We start from the raw sequence: 9,365 nt of genomic DNA on the forward strand, positions 1-9,365 counted from the left end.
ACAAGTGCACTCTGCTGCCATCAGTCGAAAGTACAAACAGGATATGCCCTCCCATATCGTCCCGCCCAACCACCATGGGTGATGGATAAACCTTTGGTGCACCTTCGTGCTCCCGGAATACTAAAGAAATCAATGGTGCCACTTAGTGGACTCAAACAACTTACTCTGGCACACATCTGGTCAGAATATCCTAATTATGGTTCACGGATCTGTGTCAGCACAGGCATCCGCTGCAGCTGTGGTCACACCAGCTCAGAAAACGACTCTATATTTCCTTTTGGGACATACTTCTGCACCAACCGCTGCTGAACTTGTAGCCATTCGTGAATCTATTCGCTACATATATGGGGAACCACCTCAAAAATCGTGCATATTCACTGACTCAAAGACTGAATTGCAAATTTTGGAAAACTTCTTGCGCCACACTACCTACCAGTCCCTGGCACTAAACATTATGGCACTCCTCACATCTTCCCAACTGCAAGGCCACAAGATAATGTTTCAATGGATCCCTGCCCACTGTGGGCTTCATGGCAATGAACAGGCCGATGTTGAAGCGAAAAGCGCACTCAGCAATGGCCTCCAAACAGATGTGCCTTTTTCAAGAGCGGATATGACGTGCCTTCTTATGAACTGTATGAAGAATGCTACGGCAGCTTACTGGGCCCAACCAGACGCCCGACACATTCGTCTAAAAAGGCTCGATGGAACACTGAACTTTTATGTTCCGCGTGATAATCTGCGTCATCATGCATGCTTGGTACATAAACTTTGTTTAAACGTGGCTTTCATGCGCAGGTGCTTGCATTTAATTGGACAGGTGGACTCTCTGGAATGTTAAACTTGTGGCATCCCCGAGACTGTGGACCGTGTATTATTAGTGTTCCCAGTAAATGCATGTGAAAGAAATGTGCTAGCCGCTTCCTTGAAGCGTTTAGACAAGAGGCCTCTGTCGGAGGAACTGTTGTTGGGCACTTGGCAGGACAAAGGGAAGGGTGTCCAGTCAGTGCGTGCCCTTTGCCGGTTTTTGTGCGCCACCAGACTTGATTCACGCTTGTAAAGCAAGCTACTGTGCCTGTATATATATATCTTATATGTCTTCTTCCACATCATTACCCATCATGATCTTCTTTCTTCTCCCCTTCCCCAGTCCAAAGTAGCAGGCCAGATTTGAATTATTCCAGCCAACCTCTGCCATTTTCAATAAATCTATCTATCTATCTATCTATCTATCTATCTATCTATCTATCTATCTATCTATCTATCTATCTATCTATCTATCTATCTATCTATCTATCTATCTATCTATCTATCTATCTATCTATCTATCTATCTATCTATCTATCTATCTATCTATCTATCTATCTATCTATCTATCTATCTATCTATCTATCTATCTATCTATCTATCTATCTATCTATCTATCTATCTATCTATCTATCTATCTATCTATCTATCTATCTATCTATCTATCTATCTATCTATCTATCTATCTATCTATCTATCTATCTATCTATCTATCTATCTATCTATCTATCTATCTATCTATCTATCTATCTATCTATCTATCTATCTATCTATCTATCTATCTATCTATCTATCTATCTATCTATCTATCTATCTATCTATCTATCTATCTATCTATCTATCTATCTATCTATCTATCTATCTATCTATCTATCTATCTATCTATCTATCTATCTATCTATCTATCTATCTATCTATCTATCTATCTATCTATCTATCTATCTATCTATCTATCTATCTATCTATCTATCTATCTATCTATCTATCTATCTATCTATCTATCTATCTATCTATCTATCTATCTATCTATCTATCTATCTATCTATCTATCTATCTATCTATCTATCTATCTATCTATCTATCTATCTATCTATCTATCTATCTATCTATCTATCTATCTATCTATCTATCTATCTATCTATCTATCTATCTATCTATCTATTCTATCTAATCTATCTATCTATCTATCTAATCCATCCATCCATCCATCCATCCATCCATCCGTCCGTCCGTCCGTCCGTCCGTCCGTCCATCAGTCCGTCCATCCGTTCATTCATCCATCCATCCTTCTGTCCATCCTCAATTTACAAGCAAAGTAAAACTAGGGAATAGGAAGAAAGAAAAATAAAAAGGAAAAAAAAAAACACAAGTTTAGAACAGGCATCACATTCTTCTGGCTACTTCAAGACAAAACATTAATTGGCAAATCATTCAAAACCCTTGGCACATAGAAAGCATGGACAGGTTCACCATATCTTGTCCACACAAATAAAACACTTATGGGGTTGCGATTGTTCGAGTACGGACATATAGGGAGGCAGAATCCTTATTTTGCCGATACTTAATAACACTTTCTTATGTAATACTGTGAACGAAGGCATACGAGAGCACAAAAAAAAGCTGTAATTGTTGGTAATTGGCATATCTACAGCAGAGTGCAAATTATAGATTTTAGTAAATGATAAACATTGTTGCAAGAGCACGAGTAAAAAGAAAAAATTCCATATCGGAGCACGGTGTACACCAATGCATGTGCTATTGTTTTTCCTGTGTTAATTAGGCAGAATGCATTAATAAGGTATAGCAGACAAGCTATTCGAGCACCCGATCACAAACATTAGCCAGATGGCTGCTTGAAAGGTATGAAACAAAAAAAGTAGGCACTATTATTTCACTGCAGAGAATGAAGTTGCAGACTGGTGACAGGAATAAGTTTCAGTGGACATTGGAAGCATACTAATTCAGTTTTATTATGATTGGTAGAAATTAGGTTGTTCCAATGCCAACTCACAACAGTTGCTCTGCTCTGCCAATTTGCAATCCAGCCACAGCTTGATTATAATTAATGTCATGGGGTACTGAAAGCACATCATCTCATACTCGAAAACCTCACTGTGAAGAATGATTTGACTGAGATCGTTAAGTTGAATAAAAGGTTGCTAAAATCTCTGAGACATTCGAATGGCCACCTGGGTGAGCTTGCTACTAATATGTCCAATTACTACTACTTGGGTATGAAAATAATTCTCAAAGAAAGCTGTGAAGTTTATGAAGTAATACATCATTGTTATGAAGATGAAGAAGTAGTACAGGCGATGTATGCACACACACGCGCGCGTGAAAGAGAAATATACATAGACACCTTGTTGCTGTGTTTCATGCACGTGTTGCTTCCTGGATTTTGTGATAACATTTTGAGGACAAAGGTGTTTGTTTAAAGGACCTTGACCTGGCCTTATTACATCCGTCATGAGCATAGATCTCTAGTAGCTGCCGCCGCTGTCCCCGTCGTCTCCTGGTCCACCTGCTGTTAGCAGGCGCGATTGGAGCTGGCATTCTGGAACTGCATAATGGTGTCGAGTGGTTCTACACTAGCCGCACACCTACGGAAGGCTATCCTGCTTAATTTCATTGGCAGTGAAGGTTAGAGAATCTGCACCTTACTGCCGTCGTCTAATCCGACACCCCTGGTTATGTCCTTGGTGACAAAGTACCGTTTCCTGAAGAGTTTGATGAGGCGCTGTTTATCCCAGAGGCTCACTACATATTGTCTGTGAACGTGATTCTCCACTGCTTTCAAGCTTTCAAGAAAGGTAGCCAATTGTAATGCTGTAACAAATCAAGCTTTCTTTCAACAACTCAACATCTACTTCCTGGTTTGTTGATAGCAGCATACTGTGGCAAAAAAAAGCTAATAGAGGCTTTACAAAAGTTAGCGCCATCTAGTGAAAGAAACAGAAACTGTATGCGGCGGCCATGTTTTGTTCAGTCCGCCCGCGCCTCCCATCGAGTACGCTGTCAACGTGCGCCTTCGTAGAACCCGTGCATGCACCGAAAGGTGCACTGGAATGCTCACAAGCGATTGTTTCATTTTTTAACATCACAGCAGTCGCTGTTAGCACCAAGCTCTATTTGGAATGATTCCAGCATGTTGCGTGCCCTTCTGCAGCCAGCGCACCGTCGTAGACGCGCACGGAATCAAGGTATACGCGTGTATGAGACTGTTCGTTTGCAGTCCTAATCGGCTTTACAAGGGACACTTGCATCATGTAACGCATTACTGCACGTCCCTCTGACTGGGAGCTAGCTCACAGAACGTGCTATCGCCTAAAACAACCAGGTTGTTTTACGCGCTATGAAGCCTTGTGAACTTGAAGGATAAGCTTATGCTGCGATGGAGGACACGGGAGAAGGAGCAATGCATGTATTGCAAATACGTTCTTTGAAACATTTTGTACGTAGGTTGCATTTACCATTGTGTATTGGATTTAAGACACCGGCATGATTACCGAAACTACTTTTCACAGTCGTACGAAATGGTAGTGCTTGTTGCAGAGAGCAATACAGTTGTCTAGTGCGCCCGAGGTGCGTGTTTCACGCTGCAAAAGCAAGAGGCTGCCAAACCCGCGGCGTCTAGAAAAGCAGAGAAAGATGGCATCCCACTAGTGTGTTGTAACATGCTCACGTGCAGCCAGTTTCGACCGGTCCACGTCCAGAGCGCGCAGCTGAGGTTTTATACCTGCCAGTGCGGCCGATAAAATAACGAAGCGTGCGCTTCACTTTTGTGTGTTTTTTCGAGTCAACCGATGGTTCACTAATTCCCAGCTACCTGAAATTCACTGGAATTTTTAAATATGTCGATTTCTTATTTATTCCCTCTGTAAGAAAGTAAACATTTGAAGCCGTAATCTCATATGAAAGCGCTGACATTGGAAGCTTCGAGGAACTCGGAGGAGGAGAAACTCGGCTGAAACGAAAAGAAATTTGAAAAGTCAACTCACATTACTGCGGAGTGTTTGCGCTTTGTGCAACTGGCTGTGTTCATAAAATCAGATTTATATTATATCATATCGTTATAGAAAAATTAAGGGGTCACTTAAGCTCCGCCGTTAAAGGTATAACGGGATAGTGTCTCTCTCTCATACACATACACGCACGATGTTTTCTTTCTTCATGTTTATATTTTAGCTCTTCTATTTATTTATTTTATTTACCAAATGCTGCAGGCCCTAATTGGGCTCTAGCAGGAGGGGTGAAATGAATACAATGCATTGAAATATGAATTCATCAAAAGTAACATACTACACACAAGTGTAGTATGTTATATGTTATGTTTTTATATTTCTATGTTATGTATGTTATGTTATATTTCTATCCGTTCTTTATTTATTTTTATTTTATTTGACGTTTTATATTTTTATACAACGCATGTGTCAGCAACAATCGGCTTTCCATTCTGAGCAATTTGATAGTTTTGAACACATTCTTCAATTATTTCAAATAATCAATTACAAAATCTAAATTTTCTTTCTTAGCATCACCAAGCACTGGTTTTTCATTCTGACACCTTTAAACCCTTACTTTCCAATTTTTTCTTTCTTTTCGTTTTTTTATTTCATCAATTGATAAATTAATTACAGAGATTTTATTAACTCGTCATCGCCTATCGCACACCAATCAATATTCAATCACTGGAAGCACAAATTACCATGGCGCTTTTTTTTTACGCAGCCCTCGATTATTTCCGAGACTAATGCCAACTACTGCGTCGACAGCATGGGAAGGAAAGTGCTAAGCGCCAGTCCAACTTGCGTCAAATTACGCATGATCCTTTTATCATAAAATAAAATGCATCCTCGCTCATTTCACCAACCAAGTATCTTCCAGTGGGATGAGCGACGGTGATAGCGTAAACCAAGCAAACAAACTCACGATGACCTCTCATAGGCGTTTAAGTAAACAGTAAAGGCGCACAGACAAAATAAAATCCACATTACAGAACTATGGATACTGTACCTGGATAGGGAGGACGCTGCGGGTTGCCGAGGGGCCCATGCATGACTCGTAGAGCAATAGTAACTGCGCTTGGCAGCGCTGCCGGTGGGCCCTGCCAAGTCTCGCCTGTCAAAATACGCTTCTAGGCGTCGCTAACAGAAACCGCCAGGGACTGAAAGGTCCAAGCACAGCACACTAGGTTACAACGTGAAAAGCGCGAACAGAACGGCGAGCGCTGGTGGACGGACACGAAGCGAACGGATGAAGCGAACAAAATATGGCGGCCAGCACGGGATCAGCGTGCCGCTCACGGTTGCCAGGCGTACTTTTGTAAACCCTCTACACTTTAGAACTTCGGCGCTAATAAGTGTTCCAGTTTTTTGCCTCGTCCCCTCTACTGTAATGCCCACCAGGACGATATGTAGGTAGTTGAATAAATAAATAAATAAATAAAGTGATCAGACAGCATCTGCTCAGGATTGAACTGAAATTTATTTTTCTGCTTTTTGGGAGCCCTCAGCATCTCTGGTTTTTCGCTCAACTTTACTTTTTTAAAAAAGCTAGTTACCGTAGTGATATACACTGATGGGCTGTTGCATCGCCTAAAATATGTAGGACATGGGTATGATGTGGAAGTGGTGCTCTCCGCGCCCATCAAGTTGGGTAGCATTTCTGAAAAGGTCGAAAAAAATTCAAAGATCAAGGTTTACCAAGCGTAAGCAGCAAGAAATGCCAGGTTAAGCATGCGGTACCTTTCCTTTCATGTTCAGGTGTTGCACATAATGCACAGCCTTTGTCAAAAATTTACAGCCCATGAGGTCTACTTCTGAGCCATACTATGTGGCATGTAATGCATTCCCAGATTTTCAAACTTGCCGAAGGCAAGATTTTTCGTCCTACTTTCTCCAATGGCTAGGACTTCCACGATTGTTAAAGAACTCATAATATACGGCTTAAAAGCAAACCCTTTGGGCTCTAAACGTTTGACAAAGGCTATACCTTTCACATGTAGGAGAAATTACATTGACCAAACTGGTAAATACGTGAACATATGGCTACAAGACCACTAACAATTTCTCAGATAAATATTATCCGCTGTCTTATCACTGCACCATAATGCATGAGCAGAAATATCTGGTCGTTCTTAGTACAAACATTGACAAGATTATGGGCCCAAAATTTCGACATGTGATGGAACGTTGATGTTTCTATTTGAATGTCAGCAAGCACATTCAAGTATTCAGCTACAATGTGCTGTTCTTTCTCCAGCACATCAGTTGCCTATCACATATGGGACCAGATGGGAAGGCAAGCAGATGGAAGTCATCTACAGTCTGATACGATTTGGAGGTCTAAAGGTAGTAAGCAAAGTGATGGCAGAAGATAATGTGTGAATATGAATTTTTAGTAATTCACTACTTGTAAAGGTTATGTTTAATGAATTCAAAATTTTATCACTTGTGCCATCCTGACAAAAATTCTATGCATGATAAGTTTACTACAGTTGTCAGTGTTTCTTCTCTTGTCTCCGTCTGTTTTCGCGCTATTCATTTCGAATAATGCAGTGTTCAATTCCAATACAATTCATATTTTTATATACCTACAGCTGCCTCATCAACGCCCTTGAAGGCCTGTAAGGTGCATATAAATAAAGAAATATTATTGTTTGCGTTGCAAATGGTCTTGTGTTTTACTTTGTTATCACAGTCACAGCCTGGCAAGATTGCAGGGAGTGGCAGGTAAAGGATACAGGTGAATATGGAAAGACATTACAATCTGCGACATAATAGTAGGCTTGAGAGTGGGAATTGCAGTGATGATGGTCGTAGCTTAATTGGAGCTGTTCTTAATGTTGCAATGCTGGCAAAATGTGAGTGACAAGTAAAGCTTACAAAACAGGCCATAGTCACCTGCTGTCTCTTTGCGGCTGCATAAACTGTTTCTTTCTTTCAAATATGTTGCTACTAATTTTGCCAAAATGTCATGCTGGTTACAAATTAAGATCATTACGAGCCAATTGGTCTAATCATGGCCACATTTTCAACAGTTACAAGATGTGCCTTAGTACAGAAGCAAGCCCCGACATTACCAGGAAAGCAGGGCACACGAGGCTGACATGGAGGACGCATTGTTTTGTATTCACAGATATGTAAGCATGAAGTACACCTAGTTTTTCACTCCATGAAAGGAGCCCGGTCGTAACACTTGGTGGTGAGGGTGCCAATTATGCAGGTGAGAGGTTGGCCATCAGTGACTGCATTGCAGCTAAGGCAATAATAGTGATGACAGTGCTGGTGACAGAGGCACTACTGGATCAAAATTGCAGGCCAACTGAGTTGTGACCTGTATAGGTTGGAGCTCCAGGTGACGTGCATCACGACAGTGATTCACAAATTTGTCAAAAGTACTGCATGAATGCCAGTTAAGCTATGAAGTCAGGCCAGAGTACTCATTGAAATGAAGTATTGAAATACTATCCATCCACTTGCATCAAATGGAGATGATCATATATACATATACACAACAGGCTATCGATATACGCAGGGATGTTTACAGTTGGGGTAACAATTGTCGTTCAATTGTACACCTAAGCTGAACAAATTCCACATTGCAGAGCAGTAACATCGGATCCGGGTTTATATCCAATGCAGTATAGGGAAACTGGACCATTGAGCAGGGGTTGATGATCTCCTTCTGCTATAGTCTTAAACTTGTCCCCAAGAGAAATGCTGAGCCTACATTTTAGTCTGTCTTTACTGGTTCCACCTTTGTAAGCATTATTAACCAATTAGACCAGCAAAATAAATAATAAAATATTTATATACACCTAGAACAGAATTGAAAAATGAGTCATCACAAAAGGCGGGTTAAGCAAAAAGGGACATATGGATGAATGAGCCACTGAGCGCGCACAGATCCGGCTTTTTTATTTTATTGCGAAAGCAATACTACGCCAGGTTTCAGCCCGTCGCGTAAACCCGGCCGGTAGCAACGTTTTGACCTTTAGAGCGACCGCAGATGGGGCCCCTCTGCGTATTTAAGTTTGCTCGGGATGGTGGCTCCGCAAGAGAGAAGACGACAGAAAAGACGAAAAAAGCGGGCTGTCGGTCGGTAGCCACGCCGCGAAGTAGACGGCGCGTCGTTGCCATAGCAACAAGAGCGACCGCAGATGGGCCCCCTTTTCAATCCGTCGGGTAAACCCGGCCGGTAGCCACGCCGCGCCGCTGCTACAGCTACGCCGCTGCCGAGTGGAGGCGCTGGCGCCGCTGAGGGGGCGGCGCTACCTGCCGGTCGCCACCGCGCGATCTTGATAAGCTGCGCATGCGCGAAAAGAAAGAAGGTAGGCGAGGAGGATTTGTTTGTAATCTGGCGGATGTGACGTAACAAATTGCCTATTGTTGTTTTTTGCTTGCGTGTACTCTCGAACCCAGACGCTTTTTTTTTATCGCCGCCTCCGCAGCCGCAGGTGCCCTTTTTTTTTTTTTTTTTTTTTCCCTTTTCAATTTTGGCGCGCAGTGGTACAAGCAAGCGGGAGGCTTGTTCGCGCCGCGTTGTTTCAAAAT

The 9,365-nt window shown here is 41.8% G+C and overlaps 1 protein-coding gene across 1 annotated transcript in view; it reads left to right on the forward strand.

Moving 5' to 3' along the window:
* LOC146191744 (uncharacterized) overlaps positions 1-9,365 on the forward strand; it is a 181,853-nt gene that overhangs the window by 6,257 nt on the left and 166,231 nt on the right. The gene's annotated exons all lie outside the window — the stretch shown is intronic.

This window comes from Amblyomma maculatum, chromosome 4 (genome assembly GCF_055883805.1).
Source record: "Amblyomma maculatum isolate TAMU_Amacu chromosome 4, ASM5588380v1, whole genome shotgun sequence".
NCBI lineage: Eukaryota > Metazoa > Arthropoda > Arachnida > Ixodida > Ixodidae > Amblyomma > Amblyomma maculatum.